Below are 22,629 nucleotides of genomic sequence, written 5' to 3'. Positions count from 1 at the left end.
TGTGCATTTCTGGAAGTCTGAGAATCCCAGCGAACGCTGGCCCGGCAAGAGTTTTTAAGTCAGCTCCCGGGGCGTCTGTTTGTTTATTGACTCTTAGGGGGAAAGTCTAAGGATGTTTAACCAACCTCAGACCTGGCGCAAGCGGAAATCTCAGACTCTCTTGGGCAAAAGTCCTCTAATTTCGAGTCGTTATATAAGTAGGGGCTCTTTCTTACCCTGCCTACCCTAAGCGCTCTCGTTCCTATTCCAGGAGCTAAATGTGTTTCGCTTAAAAAAAAAAAAAATTTTTTTTTTTTTTTTTGTTAAAGTTGTCATTATTTCCCTGAGTCCAAAGGCGGGAGAACGCGCAGGCCGCGCCCCAGGGCGCGCGGCGGCCCCACCCTCGCGCTGCGGGAGGGACGCGGGGTCCCTGGTGCCGCCGGCTCGCGCCGGAGCAGCCGCGCCCCGCAGTCCCTCCGTCCGCCACTCCACGTGGTCGGGATCAACAGTTTGCTGAGCTCATCAGTGACACCTTGAACTTTTAATAAAGAAAATGGGTATTGCACCGGGAGGGTTCGGCCGCGGCCGCCTCGCCGGGTCCTGCTTAATATTCAATGATCTCGCTCGCGCCTCCCCCTCCTCCCCTAGCAGAAATTCCACCGAGTCCGTTACTGGGCTTAGACTTTTAAGTTAATTTACGGGGCCCCCACCCCAACCTTGGCTAGTAACCAGCGCGTTGAGGGCTAGCTTCCCCCCTTCCCACCCCTCTAGCTCCCGCCTGAAAATTGACATTTCGCCGGCGTCTCCGGAGGGGGCTGAATTTCACTTTGTAACTTTCTGCGGAACCCGAGCCCGGGTGGCAGCTCGGGTGGTGGTATCGTATGCAAATACGCATGCTGACGTTACAGATCATGTGGGTTTTGGCGTAGATTCCCCACTGATCGAGACATTTTTTTCCCCCCTTTTTTTTCCTTTTTATTCCCCCCCCCCCTTTTTAAAAATTTTGGCCACTGTTCTCCGTACGGGGGCTTCTGTCTGGCTGGCTGGCTGGCAGGCTGGCTTGGCCCCCTCTTTCCCACGGAGCCCGAGCCGGGCGCCCGGTGGGGAGTGGGGAGTGGGTGGGGGGGGAGCCAGCAGAGTTCCATTTTGGAACGCCCCTGTGCCGCGTCTCCGCGTTCCCAGCCCGGGTCCCCGCGCTCCCAGCCCCCGGCGCAGGTAAGAAACTTCGCCCCGGCGCGGAGCACCCCCCCCACCGCCCCGGCGCCGCCGGCCCCGAGCCCCGCACGCCGGGCACCGGCCACTCCAGCCCAACTTTCCCACCGCCGCCGCCGCCGCCGCTCCCGAAAAATGTGTTGTTAATGGGACTTGGCCGGGTGTGTGATTGCAAAGGGGGGCGCGGGAGGGGGGTGGTAGGTAGTGTGCAGGCTTTTTTTTTTTTTGCGGGTGGGAGGAGATCAGAGGAGCCAGAGGTGGGGAAGATTTTTTTTTTTTTTAAGAGTTCTGATTACAAGTTTGGATAAATGGGAGGCCGAGCGAGGAGGAGGAGGAGGAAAAAAACATGTCTACGTTTCCCTATGTCGACATAAGCCACAAAAAAATATGGCGTCCGCTTTCGACAGGGCGTTACGTAGACCCGACTGTGTTTTTATTTATTTATTTCGGGGCCGGCTCCCTCCCTCCTTGGCCCGAGCGCGGCGCTTTGTGCGAGCGGGGCCGGTCCCGCGGGGACTCGGCCGGGACGTGGCCCCGGCTCCGCGGGGTTCGGCGGGCGGGGGGCTGCGTGTGTGCTCCCCGCCGTCCCCCCCGCCCCGCGCTCCCCGCGTCTCCCCGCTCCCGGTGACGATTCGCCGTAACGTGGTGGCAGGAAGCATGACGCCGTGGGCTGAGGCTCGCCTCTCCGCTCCGCGCTCCTGGCGGCTGCCGGCGGCGCGGGCGGGCGGGCGGCCGGCCGAGCTACCTGCCGCGCGGGCCGGGCCGGAGCGCGGCGCTGTCCCCACGCCCCGCTCAGGTGCCGGGGAAGCCGCGTGGGGAGGGGCGGCGGGGGACACCCCCCGGGGACCCCCCTCCCCGCCGGGCCCGGCGGCCCGCCCCAGCCCACCGTCGCCACCCCCCACCCCCGGCTCGGAGCCGCAGGGGGCGCGTTTCGTCTCTGCCCCCACGAGAGAGGTTCAGCTTTGTTGGTGTTACGGCTCCTTGGTGGGGTCCCCGGGACTTGGTCGACTCTTCGCCTTTGCAAACTTGCCCCTTTCCCAGCCGCTGGGCAAGAGGCTGCGGAGACGCAGATGAGCGGAAAGTTGGAAACCAGTGAGCATCACAGGACGGTCCCCTTGGGCTCGTCGCTGTGCGGAGCTCGGGAGGCGGCGGCGGAGGGGGACAGGGGTGTGGGAGGCTAGGGGGAAAACTTGACTGGGAAGCCAAGTTGTGATTTGCTTAGGCTTCCACCTGATGGATTGGTTTCCAAGCCAGTGGGGTCTCTGCCTTCACAGCTATTTCCGCGGTGGCCTTTTGTTTGTCTGGGAGGTGGGGGAGGAGGAAGGTGGAGAAACCAAGATTTTCCCTGGACCCCTCCCCTTTGAAAGTGGTGCTGCCCAGCCTGGGCCCCAGGGGTCACCAAGTCTTTTCGGACCCTGGAGTTCTGTCCTCCGCGATCCCCGACGGTCTCCCTCTGTTATCAGTGTTAATGTTGAATGTTAGTCGCTCAGTCGTGTCCGACTCTTTGCGACCCCAGGCTCCTCTGTCCATGGAGATTCTTCAGGCAAGAATACTGGAGTGGGTTGCCTTTCCTTTCGCCAGGGGATATTCCCAACCCAGGGATCGAACCTGGGTCTCCCGCATTGCAGGCAGATTCCTTACCGTCTGAGCCATCAGGGAAGCCCCCTGGTGTTGTTAATGTTATTAATAGCAGCTCCCCAAGTCTGAGGCAGGCCCCGGGGTGGGGGCAGGATTTGGGGGACAGGCATTGCCCCCTTCATTCCTCGGGTCGCTCAAACCTCCCACAATTATCCTCTTAAAACACACACATAGATAGACTCATGCACTCACTCACATGCACATTCTCTCTCCTGTAATGTTGAGCAGAAGGGAATGCCTTGAAGTGTAGGGAGTGAAGTTCTGAGAGCTCTTCAAGATTTCTGTCAAAAGGTGACTTTCTGTTTATGAGGGCAGTGAGTTAAAGTAGTGAAGTCCCAGGGCAGTAATGTCAAAAAGCATTTGGATGACAACCAAATGGAATAAATATCTTGTAAAATGGCATGTTTAATAGTAAAAATAGATTAATGGAGCCGTCAAGTGCTTGAACGGACTCACACGAAGGTTTAAGTTTAAAGGGAAAGTTAATATAAAGCTGTAGACACATCTTCTTTTAAGGCCAAAGGTGGGAAATCTACAAGTAAGATTGAAATGTGTCCCTGACAATGACTGGACCCACGATCTGGGAATATCATTGCTGTTTGAACAGTCTGCTCCAGTGACTGTTCTCATGTGCATGTTCACCTTCTGGCCAGGTTTGGTATCAGTGAAGGATCCACTTGGAAGTTAACAGCTCTTAAGGGGAAAATTCAGAGGCCAAGGTTTTGGGGTAAATTGAATATACTAATTCCCGTTTAAAGGCAAAAATCAAACGCCACAAATGTTTGTTGGCACACAAGTATTCTGCCAGTGTAAATGCAACATATCTTGACATGCCAAAAGGCAACCCCACCTCAAGTGTCCTGTCCCCGTCAGGACCATGAGAAATCAGTGGCATGCTGTGCATTTGACAAAAAGGATAATGACAGTGTTTGATAACAGTTGCTAACACTGTTTCAGTATGCCAGGCATAATGCTGTATATTTTACATGCTTTACCATTTAATTCTCACTATAACCCTATGCGATAAATAGGATTATTATCCCAAGTTTACAGTGGAAGAAATTGAGGCTCAGAGAGGGGACAAAGACTTGCCCAGAAGCCACACAACAAGAGTTAGACTCTGCATTTGAAGCCGAGTCTTACAGCACTCCAGTTGTAGCAGCTCCTCAGACATGGGAAGTTGTAGTTAGAATGAGAAGTAAAGGCAGAAAAGAGGGAACAGAGACCACTGCCCAGTGGTCCAAACTTGTAGGAATTTTCCTGGGTTTCATCTCTTAAGTGAAAGAAAGTGAAGTCTCTCAGTTGTGTCTGATTCTTTGCAACCCCATGGACTGTAGCCTACCAGGTTCTTCCATCCATGGGATTTTCCAGGCAAGAATACTGGAGTGGGTTGCCATTTCCTTCTCTAGATCTTCCTGACCCAGGGATTGAACCCCAGTCTCCTGCATTGTAGGCAGACACTTGACCGTCTGAGCGACCAGGGAAGTCCTAATTCATCTCTTAATTCATTTATATTTAGCAACTCTGTGTTGATTTGTTTATTCCATAACTATAATATTCATCACACTAATAAAAGCCTAAAGTCATTAAGCACTTTTATATGTCAGGGACCAAGTGCTTAGAATTAAACTATTTTGTCTTCATGACAACGCAGTGGAGCAAGTACTGTTGTCCTCTCCTTTATATAGATGAGGACCTGGGAGCACAGAGGGGTTCTCTAACTTGCTCAAGGCCAAACAGTAAACAATTAGCAGAGTTCCAGACTCCAGAACATGCGCCGTACACATGCCAATGCACCATTCTAGACATGATGGAGATGCTGAAGAAATGGAGCATCCCTCTAACCTTGATGCAAAGCCCTGCTCTAGGCACTAGGGAGATGTTAGTGGACTGAGACCCCTTACCCTCTAGGAGTTTGAGCAGCCAGCAGGCCACATCAAGCAGAATTAAATAGGTGCTAGAATTGAGAAAAGTAACTACTGTGGAAGTACCATGAAGGGCACAGTTCTTGTGCTGTGGGGGACCCCATAGAGGATTTCCTAGAGTGGGTAGCTGGGAAACTACCCATGACTGAGGAGGAACCATGTCTGGAGCTGTGTCCGGTATCATTGCACACAATGTTAGCACCAGAAATTCTGCCCACCCATGACTTAACCAGATGGGGGCCTATTTATGTTGGACAAGAAGAAAGTGGGTGGAATGGTGCCTCAGCTGTACCACTGGGGACTGAGGCTCTGTCTTTCTATTCTGCCACCCATAAAGCTATAGGCATTTGACCACAGGTCTATCACCTCATGGTGGGAAGGGGGCTGCTGCATCTCCAGGCCTCACATCTGCATTCCAGGAAAGGGGAAGTAGGATGACTGAGGCACACAGAACATTTACCTAGCATGGCTTTCCTGTTACGTTTGGAAAGGGACACCCCTCTCAGGAACTTTTGTCCTTAGCTTGACCAGAACTGTGCCACATGGTCACCAGAACCTACCGGAGAGGGGCAATCACATGTTTTTAGTTAGGCACATCAATGCCATAAACACACTGGGGTTCAGCTTGTAAGGCAGAAGAGGTGAATGGTGTAACTGTTGTTGAGTTGGCAGATAAAGTGTGTGTGGCCTCAGATGAGAAAAGGGGTATATTCTGGATGAAGTTAAAACTATATCCTAGGAGCCATGCGTGTTCTGCTGAGATAGAGAGGGAGATGCAGGGAAGATTGTGCAGAGAGGTGATGCCAGACTTGGGGGCAGACATGGAGGAGGTTGTTTTAATTTGCAGGTACTAGGAAGCCATGGCAGGCTTCTGAGGAGGGACTGTCCGGTGTTTAAAGAAGGTAAGACTGACTGACAGCCTTATGTAAAGAAATCAGCTTGGTTCTTATCTGAACTCAAATGAGTTCTGGAAAGTTTCAGACCAGGGGACCAGTTCTGCCTTAGGGCAAAAAGAAGACGGCACACTAAGAAAGTGAGGGAGATTTTCTTTTAGGTTTTGCCAATAGGAATCCAAAATTAACCTGATGTTAGTCAGCTATTGTGTGCATGCTCAGTCACTTCAGTCGTGTCCAACTCTTTGTGACTCCACAGAGTGTAACCTGCCAGGCTCCTCTGTCCTTGGGATTTTCCAGGCAAGAATAGTCGAGTGGGTTATCCATTTACTTCTCCAGGGGATCTTCCCGACCCAGGGATCAAACCCCTGTCTCCTGTGTCTCCTGCATCAGGCAGATTCTTTCCTGCTGATCCACCAGGGAAGCCTTTAGTCAGCTCTTACCAGGAAGCAGCTAGCTCTCCTTTTGCAGTAACTCAGTGAGTGGAACTGGACACGTTGGAAACGAGCACCAGTTGACTCCCCAAACACGTTGCTTGCCTTTCTCCTGACTCTGAGACTCCCCGGGTCCCACCTGTAGCTCCAGCACTCATCAGCAGAATAATTTTGGTTGTGACCCTTCAGCTTTGCTTTTTTTTTCTTTCACATTTGTTTAAAATTAGAGGATAATTGCTTTACAGTGTTATGTTGGTTTCTGCCATACAACGTGAATCAGTTATAACTATGTATATAAACGGAGGGAATGCTATCAGAGGCCCTCTGTCAGTTTCTCCACACTGGCTTCCTCCAGCAAGGCCACCATCCCTGATTCTCTTCTCAGTTAATCACTTTATGATTTGGGGCTGTTACATATAAACCTCAGTTTCCTCAGCTCTGAAATGGAGATTATTCCAGTAGCTGCTTTCTGGATTGTTGTGAAGCTGACGAAAACTTACAGAAGGGTTTAGCATAGCGCCTGACACGTGGATTCTGCTCCGTGTGTGTTACCTGTTGCCACCATCCTCACCTGCCATCATCATCACTGCCAGCACCTCTAGGATGTGGCTTTCTTGTATCCTTCAGAGGGGCCAGGTAATTAACATGCATGAATTTGCGCCATAGATTTCAAGACCCCAACTGTCCCCAGTTCATTGCAATTCTCCTCCATCCCGCCCTCCCCCGCACACACTCATATGTGCTCATTTGTGGCAAATCTGAGCAAGTTCTGGAATATGGCAGAATATGGCAAGCTCTCCCGGAATATCACAGTGGGACCCTGGTGCAGCGTTCAGGTAATGTGCTGTGTCATGGTCAAATCCAGGCAGTGCCGTTCTGAAAAGATGCTCAGCTGCTCACATACCCCGGTGGTAGACAACAGAGTGGGCATTGTTCTGGGTACTGACAAGGTAGTTTCTTTTGTAGTTGAAAAAGAGAAAGTCCTCTCGATTCCCCACCCCCACCCTCCATCAAATAGGTTGTGATTTTAAGAACATCCACCCCAATCTGTTTCCTGTTTCTATGCTTGAAGTCATGCGTTTAAGAGGGGTTGATTGGCAGTGGGGTGTGTGTGTGTCTGTGTGTGTGTCTCCTACACACACACACGTAACAGACCCCCAAGAAGAAAAACTTTCTTGGCAGCAGTCCATCATGTTCCACCCAGACTTTAAAAGGGAATCAAAGAAGACCAGAGTCGGAATCAAGTTTTCTTGCTGACACCTCTCTTTCCCCGCCACCCCACCCCTGGTGAACAGTTTACCTGTTAAAAGCCAAAGTTCACACACTTTCTTCCTCTTCCTGCCCGCCTCTTGTCCCCTAGTACTGAAACCCTTAGTGGGGATTAAATCTTATTACACAGTGTTTCAGTACAACAATATTTACCACATGAAACCTGTAGTGATGCTTGTGTTGTTGATTCATGGGGGATCGATATGAAGGAGTGTGTCCCAGTCATTCACTCACTTTGGTATAAGAGGTTCAGAGTAGACTTTTGAGGTGCACAGGCTTGGTTTGGGATGGAGAAGTTTGAAGCACCTGCTGGGTTTACTAATTTCCTGGGTTTAAAGCCACACCTGGTTCACCTTGCAGGGGGAAATCGGCAAAACCCTGGGAGCTGTTTGCTGTCAGGCTCCGGGCTGGGAGTGGATGCCTGTGCTTCTGGGGCCTCGTAGGGTGGCCAGGCTGATTTAGCTCTTTCTCTGGGAGGGAATGCTCCCTGTCGGGGGCCCAGAACAGACTCTGTGGGAGAGAGAAGTAGCCTACTGTTGAGAAGGGTAGTGAGAAAAGATGAATGAGATTTCCTGGGCTGGTTGGATGCCTGCACCTGCGGCTTCTGGACTCCAAACCAGCTGCAGAAAACCGAGGAAGGACCAGATTCTACACGGAGAAGCCTGCAGGCACGCATGCAGGGGTAGTGCTAGCGTGACGGTTTAAATCACTGTTGCAGAAAGACTCAGGAAAACCAGTCCTCAGCGGGGCTGCCATTTGTATCCCTCAGAACCATCTCCCTGCTCCCCCAGGCCCCTGACCACAGCTGTGTCCACTCTGGCTGGTAAGACTGAACAAAACACAAAGACCCCTGCCCCCCCCCACCCCGCAAACAGTGCCCCCATCTTCAGGGCAGCAAGAGCATCCAAAACCTGAGTACCTACTGTGTGCCAGGCACCCTGCTGAACGTGCTGTCTTCACTGTATGCTTCAGGGTGACTGAGGAGTGCCTCCGGGGCCACGGTGGAGCCTCCCCTCAAAGACTGAAGGAGACCACAGTGCAGAGCGGTCAGGTGCTGGCTCAAGGTCACAGAGAGGAGGTAGCCGAGATTTGCGCTCACATCAGCGTGATTCTAAAGCTGATACTCTGAGGCATCACCAGGTCTTTGTATGTATTTGTAACTATATTTATGTGTCTATTTTTGGCAGTGCTGGGTCATGGTCGCTGCGGGGTCTTTAGTTTGGGTGAGCAGGGGCTACGCTCCAGTTGGGTACTCGGGCTTCTCGTTGCAGTGGCTGCTTTTGCTGTGGAGCCGGGGTTCTAGAGCATGTGGACTTCAGTGGTTGCGGCTCCCGGGCTCTAGAGCACGGGCTCAGCAGTTGTCACACGGGCTCAGCTGCTCTGCAGCATGCGGGGGTCTTCGCAGATGAGGGATCGAACTTGTGTCTCCTGCGTCGGTAGGCTGATTCTGTACCACTGAACCACCAGGAGAGTGCCTCACCAGGTCTTTCTGATGTCTTCTGGAGGCCTGGAACTATATGGGGGGAGAAGGGAGGGTTTTAGAATGGGTTTCTGGACAGTCTGACAGCTTTTCTGCTAAAGGAATGTAGGGGTCAGTGCACACAAGCGCATGCGCGTGTGTGTGTGTGTGTGTGTGTGTGTGTGTGTGTGTGTGTGTGTGTGTGTGTGTGTGTGTGTGTGTGTGTGTGTGTGTGTGTGTGTGTGTGTGTGTGTGTGTGTGTGTGTGTGTGTGTGTGTGTGTGTGTGTGTGTGTGTGTGTGTGTGTGTGTGTGTGTGTGTGTGTGTGGCGTAAGATTAGTTAAAACAAGAGAATTCCAGATCTGTGCCTGTTATCCTTAGCCACCCGAACCCCACTCCCAAGACAATTCTAAGCGTCTGTCAGTGTCTACACCAGAACATTCTCCAGGGGGCATGCCACCCTCTCCTCCCTGGCTCTGGCGAGAGAAGGAATCCCAGTGGGCTGGCAGCTGAGACTTGGAGATGGAGGAGAAGCTGGGTGCTACTTTCAGGATACTGAACAGCCTTGCCAGCCAATGGGGGCAGGAGGTGGGGGGAGCAGGCGTTGGGAGGGTGGAGAATGGCTGGGTTGCTGTTTCTATACAATAAAAGAGAATCATTGTAATTGGGAGCCCTTGAATCATAACACGTCTGCCCATGGTTCTTTCCAGCTGCAGAGCCATTTAGTTAAATAGCACACAGAAAACTCCTTTCAGCTGACATTACGTTCCCGCTGTTCTTAAACTACAAGACCAGGCTGAATCGCTTGAACGAGAAAGCCATCTCAGGCTCCCTTAGCCCCTGTGGGTATGCAGAGCCCCCATGGAATCTTCCTGGCCTGTGCAGGAGGACGTTGAGAAATTATTTTCCTGTGCACTGCACCCTTGTCTTTTGAGGAGCAGCATCTTTAAGATATTTGCAACCCAGTCTGGGCAGAGCTGGATGTCGCACATGACCAAGTTGTTTAGGATCGGTGGTGGCCCAGAGAGGGAAGGGAAGGGCCTCAGAATGACCAGGGCTGGAGGAGGCGGGGTGTGTGGACTGACAGCCAGGAGATGGAAAAAGAGACCGCCCCTCTCCTCCCAGCCAAGAAGCCAGGGGAAGGGATGCTGGTGGCTGCAGACAGGAGCACAGGCCCTCACCAAACCTTCCCTGATAGAGAGCACCAAGGTGGCCTTATCCTATAGAACGGCAGGAATTTAATTGATTCTGAGCGTGCAGTGAATTTCTGCCAGAGCCACACAGTTCAGGAGAACTGGAAGACTTCATGTCGTTTCCAAGAGCAGAGACTCCAGGGTGTAGGGAGCCACAGAACAGAAAGGGTTTGGATCGCTGGTGGGTTAATGGGAGACCCTCCAAAGATGGGGGGCTGCAGTCAACACTGAGATTGAACGTGGCCTGACTTTGGCACTTTTAGAAACGGGATTTATTGTAGAAAGTCTAATGTTCTCTGGTGTCCCCAGAAGGGGATATTGGGAGGATAAGAATAATAGCAGCATAGTGCATGAGTAGGATCAGGGAGTGTTCTAGCAGGAAGGAAGTTTTGGGGTTCCCTGCTCCAACTTAGGGAAACTGAGGCCCAGAGAAATAAGGGAGTTGACCCAAGGATGCACAATCATATGGCAGCGCGTGACTTTTCCTTTTCTGTGCTGTCTAGTTGAAGATCCTCTGTTTCCTTAGGACTCCTCAGACCAGCCAGCTCCATCACAGTACCCTCCCTGCCCCCTTCTCTTCCTCTGTCCAATCAGCGGACACTCACTGAGCACCTGCCGGGGGAGGAAAACAACATCCCTGCTCTCAGAAAGGTCATGGTCATTTGGCACTTAGCAGCAACTGCTTTCTGACATCAGAGGCGCAGGGCCCAAGTGCTTTCTGTGGGTTAGCCCACGGCATTTCTGGGAGATGGGAGGATTCTGTTATCCGCATTTAATCGATGAAAAAGGACAGAGTGGGGAAGTTCTTTGTCCAAGGTTTCTGGAAGCCAGGCAGTCCTGCACCACACCCAGTGCTCTTAAGGCTTAGGCTCGTGCATCCTCGCCTACCCTCTTGTGCAGCTGCGGTTCCAGCAAGAGGGCTGGGGCCCCACCCCACTGATTAGTGCCTGGGGGGTCAAGCCACCAGCCCTCGCTGAGGATAACACAAGGATGGGTGTGTGTTCAGGGCTTGATGAAGAGCCTTCTCCTGCATGGGGGTTGTTCCCGATGTATTGAATGTCAACTGTGCATAGGCTCTGTGCCCCTCACACCTCACGTCATAGTCCAGGTCATCTGTACGGCAGCCCTGCTGAGCAGATAGTGGGGAGGGCAGAGATGGAACTCCAGCACACGTCTGTGCAACCCAAGACCAGAGCAGTTTCAGCTACATTGGGCAGGCATGCTGCAGCCAGAAGATGCTGGTTGGGGGTCCTGGGTGGGCAGGCCACTTAGGGACACAGCATCACCACAGTGATGGGCCAGCTTAGTTTTCCGTAAAACTAAAGGTCTCTGTAAAAATAAAGGAACTTGGAAGCATTTTGGCAACTTTCAGTTGAGCAACAGATACTTACTTAATTTAAGCATAATAAAAAGTCCCGAGTGCTGTGTGTCGGGCGCTGGGCATCTCTGTAGCATAGATGTTAATACTAGTCACATTTTAAAAAGTAGTTTGAGAACAGCATTGAAACATGTGTATCGTCATATGTGAAACAGATCGCCAGTCTAGGTTCGATGCATGAGACAGGGTGCTCAGGGCTGGTGCACTGGGATGACCCTGAGGGATGGGATGGGGAGGGAGGTGGGAGGGGGGTACAGAATGGGGAACACATGTACACCCATGGCTGATTCATGTCAATGTATGGCAAAACCCACTATAATATTGTAAAGGAATTAGCCTCCAATTAAAATTAATAAATTTTTAATAAATAAATAAAAAGTAGTTTGAGAAGTAACTTATATAGCTTCACATCCACCCCTTTAAAGTGTACATTCTACTGACCTTTAGTGTGTCTGCAGAGATGTGCATCCATCCCCAGGGTCTAATCTTGGAACATTCCCATCGTCCCAAACAGAGATCCTGTGCCCCTTCACAGTCATTCTCCACCCATATCTCCCACCCTCTCCCTGCTAACCCTAGGCAGCCACTAATCTTCTTTCCGCCTGTATAGCTTTGCCTTTACTGACATTTCATATAGAAGGAATCGTAGAATATGTGGTCTTTCATGTGCTTCTTTCACTTAGCATGTTTTTGAGATTCCTCCATGTCACAGCATGCATCAGGACTGCATATTATTTCATGGCTAAATGATATTCCATTGTATGCATAGACCACCCGGGGCTGCCATAGCCAGACGCCACAGACTGGGTGGCTTAAAGGACAGACATTTATCTTGTCACAGATCTAGAGGCCAAGAGTCCAAGCTCAGGGTGTCAGCATCAGCAGGTCTGATGGCCCATGAGGTCTCTCCCGTCGGCTTGCAGACGGCTGCCTTCTCTCCGCATCCTCGCCTGGCCTCTTTGTGCACCTGCCTCCACGATGTCTCTTCTGTGTGTGTTCAGCTTCCTCTTCTTGTGAGCACTGGACTAGAGTCCACCCTTTCAGCTTCACGTTAACTTGATCACCTCTCTGAAGGCCTTGACTCACATTCTGGGAATAGGGCTTTAGCAAATGAATTTGGGTGGGACACAGTTCACATCATACCACGGTGGCCGTTTTGTTTATTCATTGACCTGCTGCTGGGCAGTTGGGTTATGTCTATGTCTGGCCATTATAGTAACGTTGCTGTGAACATCTGTGTGCAGTCTCTGTGTGGACATGCGTTTTCATTTCTCTTAGGTGGCTATCTACGTGTGGAAGTGCTGGGTCTTGTGTTTCACTTTTTGAGACACTGCCAAACCATTCTGGCTGTTTCCGTTTTACATTCCCACCAGCAGTGTATGGGGATTCTGATTTCTCCATATCTTCCACACCTCCTGGTATTACCAGAAGCTCCATTTTACAGATGAGAAAACTGAGGCAGCGGGTGGAGAAGGTCAGTCACAGGGCTATAGAGTAAAGAGAACAGGCTTCACACACACACATGCCACACACACCAGTCTGACTAGTTCCCTACCCAGAGTTGGGACTGATTAACAAATGAGGCCCCAGTGTGTGGCATCTTAGATGGCGCTTGCTCTCAGGGTCAGCAAGTGCAGGCTGAGCATCCTGGTTTGCCACTTGCCTTTCCTTTGTCCTGGCCCGGCCGCCACCCTGCCCTTGCATATGGGGTTCTGTGCTCCATGTTGGGGTTGGGGAGCGATGAGGGTGGGGACACAAAGGACCAAGCCACCACCCCGTCCTGGGAGGGGTCCTCTGTCTGGCTGGAGACTTTGTGCATTTGCAGCTCCACCCAGCGAGCTGAGCTGGACCTGCAGAGGCAGAGTCCCTGCTCACAGGGTCGCTGTGCAAAATCACAGGGGCTCGTACCTGCGAGAGGCTTCCCTGGCGGCTCGGCAGTAAAGGACCCGCCTGCCAATGCAGGAGACACAAGTTCAATCCCTGGGTCGGGAAGAGCCCCTCGATCCCCCCTGCAACCCACTCCAGTATTCTTGCCTGGGAAATCCAACGGACAGAGGAGCCTGGTGGGCTACCGCCCATGCGGTCACAAAGAGTTAGACACAACTGAGTGACTACGCAGCAACAAATGCCTGTGAGGAGCTGAGCGCAGCACCCAGCACCCAGGCGGTGCCCTGGATGTGCTGGCCAGCACCGTGGTGTTGGCACAGACGTACCTCACACCTGTGTCTGTGAGGCTGCCTGTGAGTCACTGTGGTTGAGGGAGGTCCTGATGCTTTGGGTCTGTGACTGGCAGCCTCATCCCCACCGCCCGGAGAGCCATCACCCAGCGGCCAGAGAGTGACCTGAGATGAAAGAAACCGACCATCCACACCCTCCACGGACCTTCTCAGCCTGTCCTGGGAGTGGTGGGTCCATCCACAGAGCCCAGCACTGGCTCTCTTTCGCCTCACGTGTTTCCTGGCTGGGCTGTAGACACTCCAGGTCTGGCTCTGTTACCATCAAAATCAGAGCACAATTCCTGTGCTCCCAGGTTGAGAAAGTACCTGATGGATAATGCCTGTGGGGATCAAGGTGAGCCAGGGAAGGGATGCTCTTTCAGGGTTGGAAAGACATATGCTGATTGATCCTAATAGGAGATCTGGGGACTCAATTTCAAGATTTCTGGATATAGAAGATGTTTCAGTTACAAAAATGATAGAAATGATGAGAGACTTCTTGCTCAGTTTGGTCAGAGGCCACGATGATGCTGCACATGGCTTAAATGGACTCACCTCTCTTAATAGTGTTCTTTTTATTGGAGTATAATTGCTTTACAATGTGTTAGTTTCTGGCGTACAACAACATGAATCAGCTGTACGTATACGTACATCCCATCCCTCTGGAGCCTCCCTCCCACCCCACCCCTCTCGGTCATCGCAGAGTGCCCAGCTGAGCTCCCTGCACTATACAGCACCTTCCCACTAGCTGTCTGTTTGACACACGGTGGTGTAAATGTGCCAGTGCCACGCTCCCAATTCGTCCATCCCATGCTCCCTTTCCCCTCTGTCCACATGTCTGTTCTCTGCATCCTGTATCTGTATTCCTGACCTGCAAATAGCTTCATCTGTACCATTTTTCTAGATTCCATATATATGCACTAATATATGTATTTGTTTTTCTCTTTCTGAATTACTTCACTCTGTATGACAGACTCTTGGTCCATCCACACCTCTACAAATGACCCAGTTTCATTCCTTTTTATGGCTGGGTAATATTCCATTGTAAATATGTACCATATCATCTTTATCCATTCATTTGTTGATGGACATCTAAGACTGATGCAGAAGCTGAAACTCCAATACTCTGGCCACCATAATGTGAAGAGCTGACTCATTTGAAAAGACTTTGATACTGGGCAAGATTGAAGGTGGGAGGAGGAAGGGACGACAGAGGATGAGATGGCTGGATGGCATCACCGATTCAATGGACATGAGTTTGAGTAAACTCCGGGAGTTGGTATCGGGCAGGGAGGCCTGGCGTGCTGCAGTCCATGGGGTCGCAAAGAGTTGGACATGACTGAGCAACTGAACTGAACTGAACTGAGGTTGCTTCCTTGTCCTGACTACTGTAAATAGTGCCACAGTGAACATTGAGGTATGTGTGTCTTCCTGAACCATGGTTCTCTCAGGGTGTACGCTCAGTAGTGGCATTGCTGGCTCGGTGGTCCTGCCTCAGGGGAAGGCGGCTTGCTGGCAGTTCAGACCTCCTGGCTGACGCCCTCCCAGCTCTGCACACGCACCATGCCAGCCACGCACCTGCCAGGAGCCTGGGTGGCCTGTGCTATGGCGTTGCTGTGTGTCTCACCAGTGGTCTCAGGTGTGTTCTGGCACCGTGACAAGACCTCAGTCTTGCTGGACACGGGGATTTACACTTTGATTCCCCCACCCCCACCCCCTGCCACCTGAACACTTAGCTCTGGTTGAGTGGTGGCTCAATACACCATTGCTCAATTGATAAAACAGAATTGAATAAAATAGAATCTCTGTGTGTTGAGATAGGAGTGGGGAATCATACTGGGTCTGACCACCCAAAAGGGAACAGAAATTTTTCTGGAGTTGGTTTTTCAGTAAGAGAGAAGGAGGAAGTCTTATGGTAAGGAATACGTATCATGGCAGATGTCACCATCCCCTCCCTACCTCCACTCCAATGACACATGGCTCTAAAACATCAAATCTGATCATGTTCCACTGACCTCTGAAAAACCTCCCAGGAGTCATAAACCCAAATGCTCTTAGGAGGTTTGCAGGCAACAGAAACAGGTAAAGGAGTCAGTTGTAGGACAGTAGGAAGTGATCGTGCATGCTGAGTCACTTCAGTCCTGTCCGACTCTTTGTGACCCCGTGGACTATGGCCCACCAGGCTCCTCTGTCCATAGGATTCTCCAGGCAAGAATACTGGAGTGGGTTGCCATTTCCTTCTCCGGGGCATCTTCCCAGTGCAGGGATTGAACCCACTTCTCTTGTGTCTCCTGTTAACAGGGAGATTCTTTACCAATAGCATCACCTGGGAAGTGGTAGGTAGTGGAGCAAAGCAAAAAACACATGTCCAGCTGAAAGGCACTCAAAACCCCCAAATCCAAACCATTTGAGTGGACTTTCCTTCCATGGCAAGGACTGCTGCTTAATAACTTCTGACCCATAGGATCAAGTCCAGATTCTTAGAGAGCTGCCCTCTACCCACCAGACATATTTTGCCGTAACCGCTTCCCACTCCACCCTGTGCCCCACACTTCAGCCATTCTGAACCCCACATGCTCCACCTTCTCCCCCTTTTCTTTCCTTTTCCACATGAAGATCCTTCTCCCCAGCAAGACTCACCCCCCAGACTTAGCAGTTCCCTGGTGGCTCAGACAGTAAAGAATCTGCCTGCAATCGAACCTGCAGGAGACCCGGGTTTGATCCCTGGGTCAGAAAGATCCCCTGAAGAAGGGAATGGCAACCCACTCCAGTGTGCTTTCCTGGAGAACCCCATGGAAAGAAGAACCTGGCAGGCTGCAGTCCATGGTGTCATGAAGGGTCAGACACAACTGAGTGATTAACACTTTCACTCATTCCTGCCCTGGAAATAACTGCTTAGAAATCCTAGCATGTGGATTTTGACCTTTTTGCACCTCTGTATCCCTGAAAAACCATGGACCACCCTCCGCCCCAAAGGAGAGTTTCCTCTTTGTCTTCATGTACCCAGCACCAACCCAGGGCTGGCCCAGTGAGCAGGTTCCAAATGACTGTCCCTCGAGTGACTGATTGGTTCTACAAACGAGTGAATGATTGTTTGGCCTGTTTGGGAGCCTGTGTTCTGGGTCAGAAGGAGGTAAAGTAGCAGTTGCTACCCGCTGCTGCCCCTGGTGGCTGGCATTGCCAGTGCCTGGAAGGACAGTCACTGGACCATTTCGTCACAGGAAGCTGGCCAGACGGCTTCCGTCCCAGGCTGCCTTTGTCCCAGGTTTGGGGGCCTCTTGGCCAAATTGTGATGATCTGCCTGCCTCCCTGGCTCCGCCCAGCTGCCTGATCTCGACATCTGGCCTCTGTGTGCATCCTGGGCGCACTTCTTTCCTCTGACGTGGCGGCAACCTTTGTTTCCTTCCAGGAACACCATGTCCACCGTCCTGCGTGGCACCCAGAGCAATACCGCAGGTGCCACGGCAGTGTCTTTCTACCGCTTCCAGTAGTAAACTTTTTTTTTTTTGGCCAAGTCTGAACTTGAAAGCAAACTCTAAAGGTGGTGGAAAGAAGGACACGCATTGATTGAATGCCTGCTATATGCCAACCATTGAATCAAGCATGTTGTCTACCCCACCTTATTTTAATTTCTTTCATTCCCCCAGCGACGCCACTTGGTAGACATGTTTATACCCATTCGACATCTGAGGAAAGTGAGGCTTTATGAAATTAACTTGATTTAAAGCCAGGCCTGAGTGACCTTAGAGCCCAGGTACTTGCCACACTGCAGAGCTGGTGTGTGTGTTAGAGGTTATGAAGACTCTGTGTTAAGTGCCTCAATGAGTGGGATACACAGACGTTGACCCCACATTTCCTTCCAGAGTTTACTATTTTGATTATAAAAGGCTGCATGGCTAGAATGAGTAACAGAGGCATCTTTTCTCACTCCTTAAGAAGGCTCTTCCTGGCACTAACACAGCTCCTCATTCTCAAGAAATGTCCTCATGCGGTATTTTTAAAAAACAGTTTTAGTTATTGACTTATTTTTTGGTTGAGCTGGGTCTTTGTTGCTGCCCAGACTTTAGTTGCAGCAAGCAGGAGCTCCTCTCCAGTTGTGGTGTGCAGGCTTCTCATTTCGGCAGCTTCTCTTGGTGCTGAGCATGGGCTCTGGGGTGTGCGGGCTTCAGTAGTTGTGGTCCCCGGACTCTAGAGCACAGGCTCAGAACTGTGGTACACAGGCTTAGTTGCTTCATGGCATATGGGATCTTCCCAGACCAGGGATTGAACCCGCGTCTCCTGCTTTGGCAGGCGGATTCTTTACCACTGAGCCACCAGGGAAGCTCCCTTACACAGTTTTGTTACCAATTTTTTTTTTCCTCTAGGGAGAGGAGAAAAAAAAATTTGTCTCAAGAGAGATGGCCAGTTTACTAAATCTTACAGGATCATCTCACAGGTTAGGAAAAATAATTGTTGAGATTTCAATTATGTGGGGTGTGTGTGTGTGTGTGTGTGTGTGTGTGTGTGTGTGGTAGTAGAGAATAACTGGCCATTCTGTGACAGACAAGCATGAACGCTCGGGAACAAGCACTGAATAAGATGTATAAGTAGTCAGGTTAGGCTAAGCTATGATGCAGTGACAAATAAACCCTGATATCCTATTGGCTTAACCAAACAAGGATTATTTCTTACTTTCATGAAATGCACCAAAGGGCAAGAGCTCTTCAAGGTAGCTGTGACTTAGGGATCCAGGCAAGCTGAATTTTTTTTGCCACATCATTTCAAAGAACTGGCTTTCAGGCTCCTAGAGAGGAAAAGAAGACTAAAGGGTCACATATACACTCTTTAAATACATCAATTCTGCTCACACAACCCTGCCTAACTGCAGGGAGTCTGGAAAAACACAGGGGAACACATGGATGTTTGTCAAGTAGGATGAGCAAATCCTGCTTTGCTCTATCCAGCAAAGTCCTGGGCGTATGGGATCTGGGCATATGGGATCCTGAGCATATGGATAGAGTAAAGGAAGACTTTGCTCTATCCAGCAAAGTCCTGGGCTCACTGGCCGTGTTGAGTCACGCGGAGTAAAGATTACCAGTAGCAAAGCCCCGAGCTGAACAGAACTTCCTGCCACTTAGTCGAATGCCACTTCTAGCTCTAAGAACAGTGTCCAATTGTCCTGCCCAGTGGTATGTGAGGAAGTGGTCCTGATGATCCAAAAGACCATGAAACATAAAAGCTTTTTTCTTGAGTGAGCGTGCATCGTGCCAGGTGGATTCTCAGCACTGGTGGATTAATTTATATACTCCCGCCACCTCCCTTCAGAGGACCTGACGATTCCTTTCCTCCTGAGAAAGGCCTGGTTATCTGCATGTAATAGATGAGGAGACTGAGCCTTGGCAAGGTGAAGGAACACAACCGGGAAGGGACAGAGCTTGCTGAGCAGGATCGTCGTTGTTGTTCAGTCCCTAAATCACGTCCGACTCTTTGCAACCCCATGAGCTGGATCACACCAGACTCCTCTGTCTTCCACTATCTCCCAAAGTTTGCTCACGTTCATGTCCATTGAGTCAGTGATTCTGTCCAACCATCTCATCTTCTGTTGCCCTCTTCTTCTGTGAGCAGAATAGCTGATAGCCAGCACTTGACTTGTGAGATTGGGAGTGTGGGGGGTATGCAGGAAAGGCTAGGGATTAAATATTAGTGTCATTCGGGAAAGTAGTTGAAAGCTTTTTGTGGATTCAGCTATGCATATACATTCCGGCATCACCGACTCAATGGACACGAGTTTGAGCAAGCTCCGGGAGTTGGTGATGGACAGGGAAGCCTGGCGTGTTGCAGTCCACAGGATTGCAAAGAGTCGGACACGACTCAGCGACTGAACTGAACTGATACATTCCGGGGGAGGGGAAGGCAGTGTCAGAAATGTTCTGGGTGTTGGACACTTTGGTTATTCATACAAGATGTATTCCAGCTTCTACTATGTGACAGGCACCATGCAAGACACTAGGAATGCTACGGTGGTGAAAAAGATACTACTTCAATCTAGATTTATTTTTCTATGGAACTTTCTAGATTTATTAAATGTCTTTTTAAATTTTTAAAATATTTTTATTTATTTGGCTATGCCAGGCGTTCTTTGTGGCATTAAGAATCTTTAGTTATGGCATGTGGGATCTAGTCCCCTAACCAAGGATCGAGCTCAGGACTCTTGCTTTGGGAACACGGAGTCTTACCCACTGGACTACCAAGGAAGTCCATAGAAGTCCTTGAAAAGTAACTTAAGAACCTTGATCCTAACATCCTGCTCAGGAATGGCCATGTGTTTGAATTTTAGCTCTGAAAACACTGAATGTAGCCCCTGGGACTCTGCTCAGAAAATAAACACCCTCTTCAACCAGTGGATTCCATAGTCAACCAGTCAAGCATTTGTTGGTAATCACCTTTGCATAGTTCCTCTCTTGGTCAGTCAACCAATATGAACCTGTAGCCTCCAAGATCATCTAGTCCAACCCACTGAGGTCTTACAGGAGAGTAAACCCAGGGTTGTAAAAAGCTGAAGGCCCTTCAGCTACTTTAAAAGGTTTCAATATCAGCCCTTCTTCTACTTTAAAAGGTTTCAATATCAAAGCTGGGTCCTGAATGATGCAGTGAAACCAAAAGCGCTCCTCTCTCCTCTATAGTTACATTCAGGAATGTTAAGATAGAGTGTTTCACCTCTCTGAGCTCTTAACACCTTTGCCCAGAAGCCTTTCCACCAGCCCAGAGCGCCCAGGGCAGGAGAGCTAACAAGCCCGTCTCCCCACCCAACTCCTAGGTTTAAGCAGGAGAGAATGAAGACATTCTGCCCTCCGTTACAGAAGGTAAATGACACGTGCAACATCAAGTTACCAGCAGTGAGAACTGGACTAGAACCCTGTGCCTTTTGCTTGTGTTTCATTATTTTCTTTTTTTTTTTTTTCAGTACTAGAATTTCATGCCAAGTTCTCTGACCAAGTTACTCACTTCAGATTGGAACAGGGGCGGGGCAGGTAGAAGGGATACAAATCCAGAGAAGTCTATTAAATATCGTTTTGGTGAACTTCACATTTTGTAGCTGGTTTGATGTCCAATAAATCCTGGTGTGTCCTGGTTACCTCTGAGGAGTAGAGGGCTTGGTTGGAGTGAGGCTGGTTGTCCAAGGAGGGAGCCGGACGGTGCCCAGTCTTTCTATTGGGAGAAGCTCTCGTTCTCAGCGACCCTGCTGGACTCTGATGTGTGGTCAACTTTTTGTTTCTAACCTTTTGGATGAGTCCCATCCACCTGCCTCCCACCAGCCCTCTGACTTTGCTTTGCCCGAATAACGGCATTTGAATTTACTTTTGAGAAAAAGAAAATGCTTTTGGTTTTTGCTAACTAGTCCGGTATAGCTGGAGTCTGTCTGTCTTGCAGTTCAGGTGACCTTGCTGACAGAAGAGGCCGGTCACCATTGGGTGTCTTTCACCATGCCCCCTTGCATCCTGCTCTCTTCCTCTGTCCTGGGTTCATGTAGAACTGGTTGCCAGCATCATGGTGGCCCCCTAACTTTTCTGCTCCGCTCGGTGCCCACAGAGGAAGCTGGCGTGGGGCCTGTAACCCTTGGCTTCTGCAAAAACACTGGGAGGGTGGAGGGGGAGGTGGTTTCTGGATCCTGGATGGCACGGTGGAGCCCCCAAGCTGTCGTGGCCACCCCTGTGGTCAGTAAATATTTGTGGAATTCCTGAGGCAGGCAGCACCAGTGGGCCCACCGTGACCCTTATCTGGGAGTTGAGCTGTTGGAGATTTGGCGTTCTGTCATTTGTTCTGGCAGCTGATGAAACGTCTTTACACCACATGCCCTCCGTCACCCTGAGCGCAGGTTAACAGTGAAAGGCTTGCATTAACCGTGAGAATAGCTAGTGGTCACTTAGCCGAGTTTTTTTTTCTTTTTCCTGAAGGGGGCCAGGAGATGAAAATCCTATTAAACTCCAAGAGCTAAAGAACAAAGAACATGTTTTGTTTTGTTTTTCCCCCTTTCAAAACCGTGTGGGAGGCTTGCCTGAAAGACTTAGGAAAACAAAACAAAAACCTACGACTGGAAGTTGTATCATGTGTAGACAGGTGCACACACACACACACAGAACTAAAACAGCACAGCTGGAAAGATGAATATTTTTGAGTCTTTTCTTTGCTGGCGCCTAGGTATTTGTAACCAACCTTAACAGCAGAAAATAGACATTACGGCTGATAGTCTGTTATAGAAGTTCCACGTTGTAGACCTCCAACTCTGTAAATCAAGGCTTTCAAGGAATGAAAAGACTAGACATTGGTGGTTGAAAATAACAACGCGTAGAAAAATTCCTGCCCCTGGGTTTGCAGGGAGGGTTTACTTATTGCAAATTGCCTACTTCATTCTGGCTGTCTGTAATAAAACTCTCAGGGCAGCATGGGCAGATTATTATTTTTAGCAAAATAATTTTAACTGAACGTATTCCAGCACATTTCCCCCATAATGCCCCTTCTTGTGAAATGGAGTGCCGGAAGTTGGGTCTGACAGCTGTCCTCACGAGCAGGTTTTTTGACCCGGGGCTCGTGTCGGGGGACTCTGGGAACCGAGGGCAGTGTTTTCCGTTCAGAGGAGAACTCCACAGACTGAGGGAGCAGAGCTCTTCAGCTGCGTCCTCCGAAACCCAGAGGCTCGCTTGGAGGAAGATGGCTGCCGCTTCCCAGCCTTCTCTGTCTTTCCGTTTGGAAGAGTCGATGTGGAACTTTCCCACTCTTCTGGCACGAGTATGTGTCCTGAAAGAAATTCCATAAATGGGCGAGGGTCGGGAGGCCTGGGGTCCCGCGCTGCCTGCTGGCTCTGACGGGGCCACCCGCTCCCTCTCTGGCCGCAGGGCCCCTGCTCGTCAAGAGGACGTGGGTTCACAGCCTGGGGGTCACTCTTCCTCGCAGGGGTCTGGCGCTTGGGTTCACTTTGCCCGCTCCGGGCTGACAGGGCTTCTTCAGGTCGGGCTGCCTGTCAGAGGCCCGCTGCCACCCTGGCTGCCTCAGCGGA

At 50.6% G+C, this 22,629-nt stretch overlaps 1 protein-coding gene across 2 annotated transcripts in view; it reads left to right on the top strand.

Moving 5' to 3' along the window:
* The first annotated feature begins 675 nt into the window (after positions 1-675).
* The window catches only part of ZHX2 (zinc fingers and homeoboxes 2), a 177,294-nt gene continuing 155,340 nt past the window's right edge, over positions 676-22,629 (top strand). For both annotated transcript variants that reach the window (XM_043879110.1, XM_043879111.1), the window contains exon 1: positions 676-1,194. The gene's annotated coding sequence lies outside the window, so the exon portion shown is untranslated. The remainder of the gene's footprint in view (positions 1,195-22,629) is intronic.

Source organism: Cervus elaphus, chromosome 21, assembly GCF_910594005.1.
Source record: "Cervus elaphus chromosome 21, mCerEla1.1, whole genome shotgun sequence".
In the NCBI taxonomy this organism is placed as follows: domain Eukaryota; kingdom Metazoa; phylum Chordata; class Mammalia; order Artiodactyla; family Cervidae; genus Cervus; species Cervus elaphus.
This window is presented reverse-complemented; position numbering and strand designations above follow the sequence as displayed.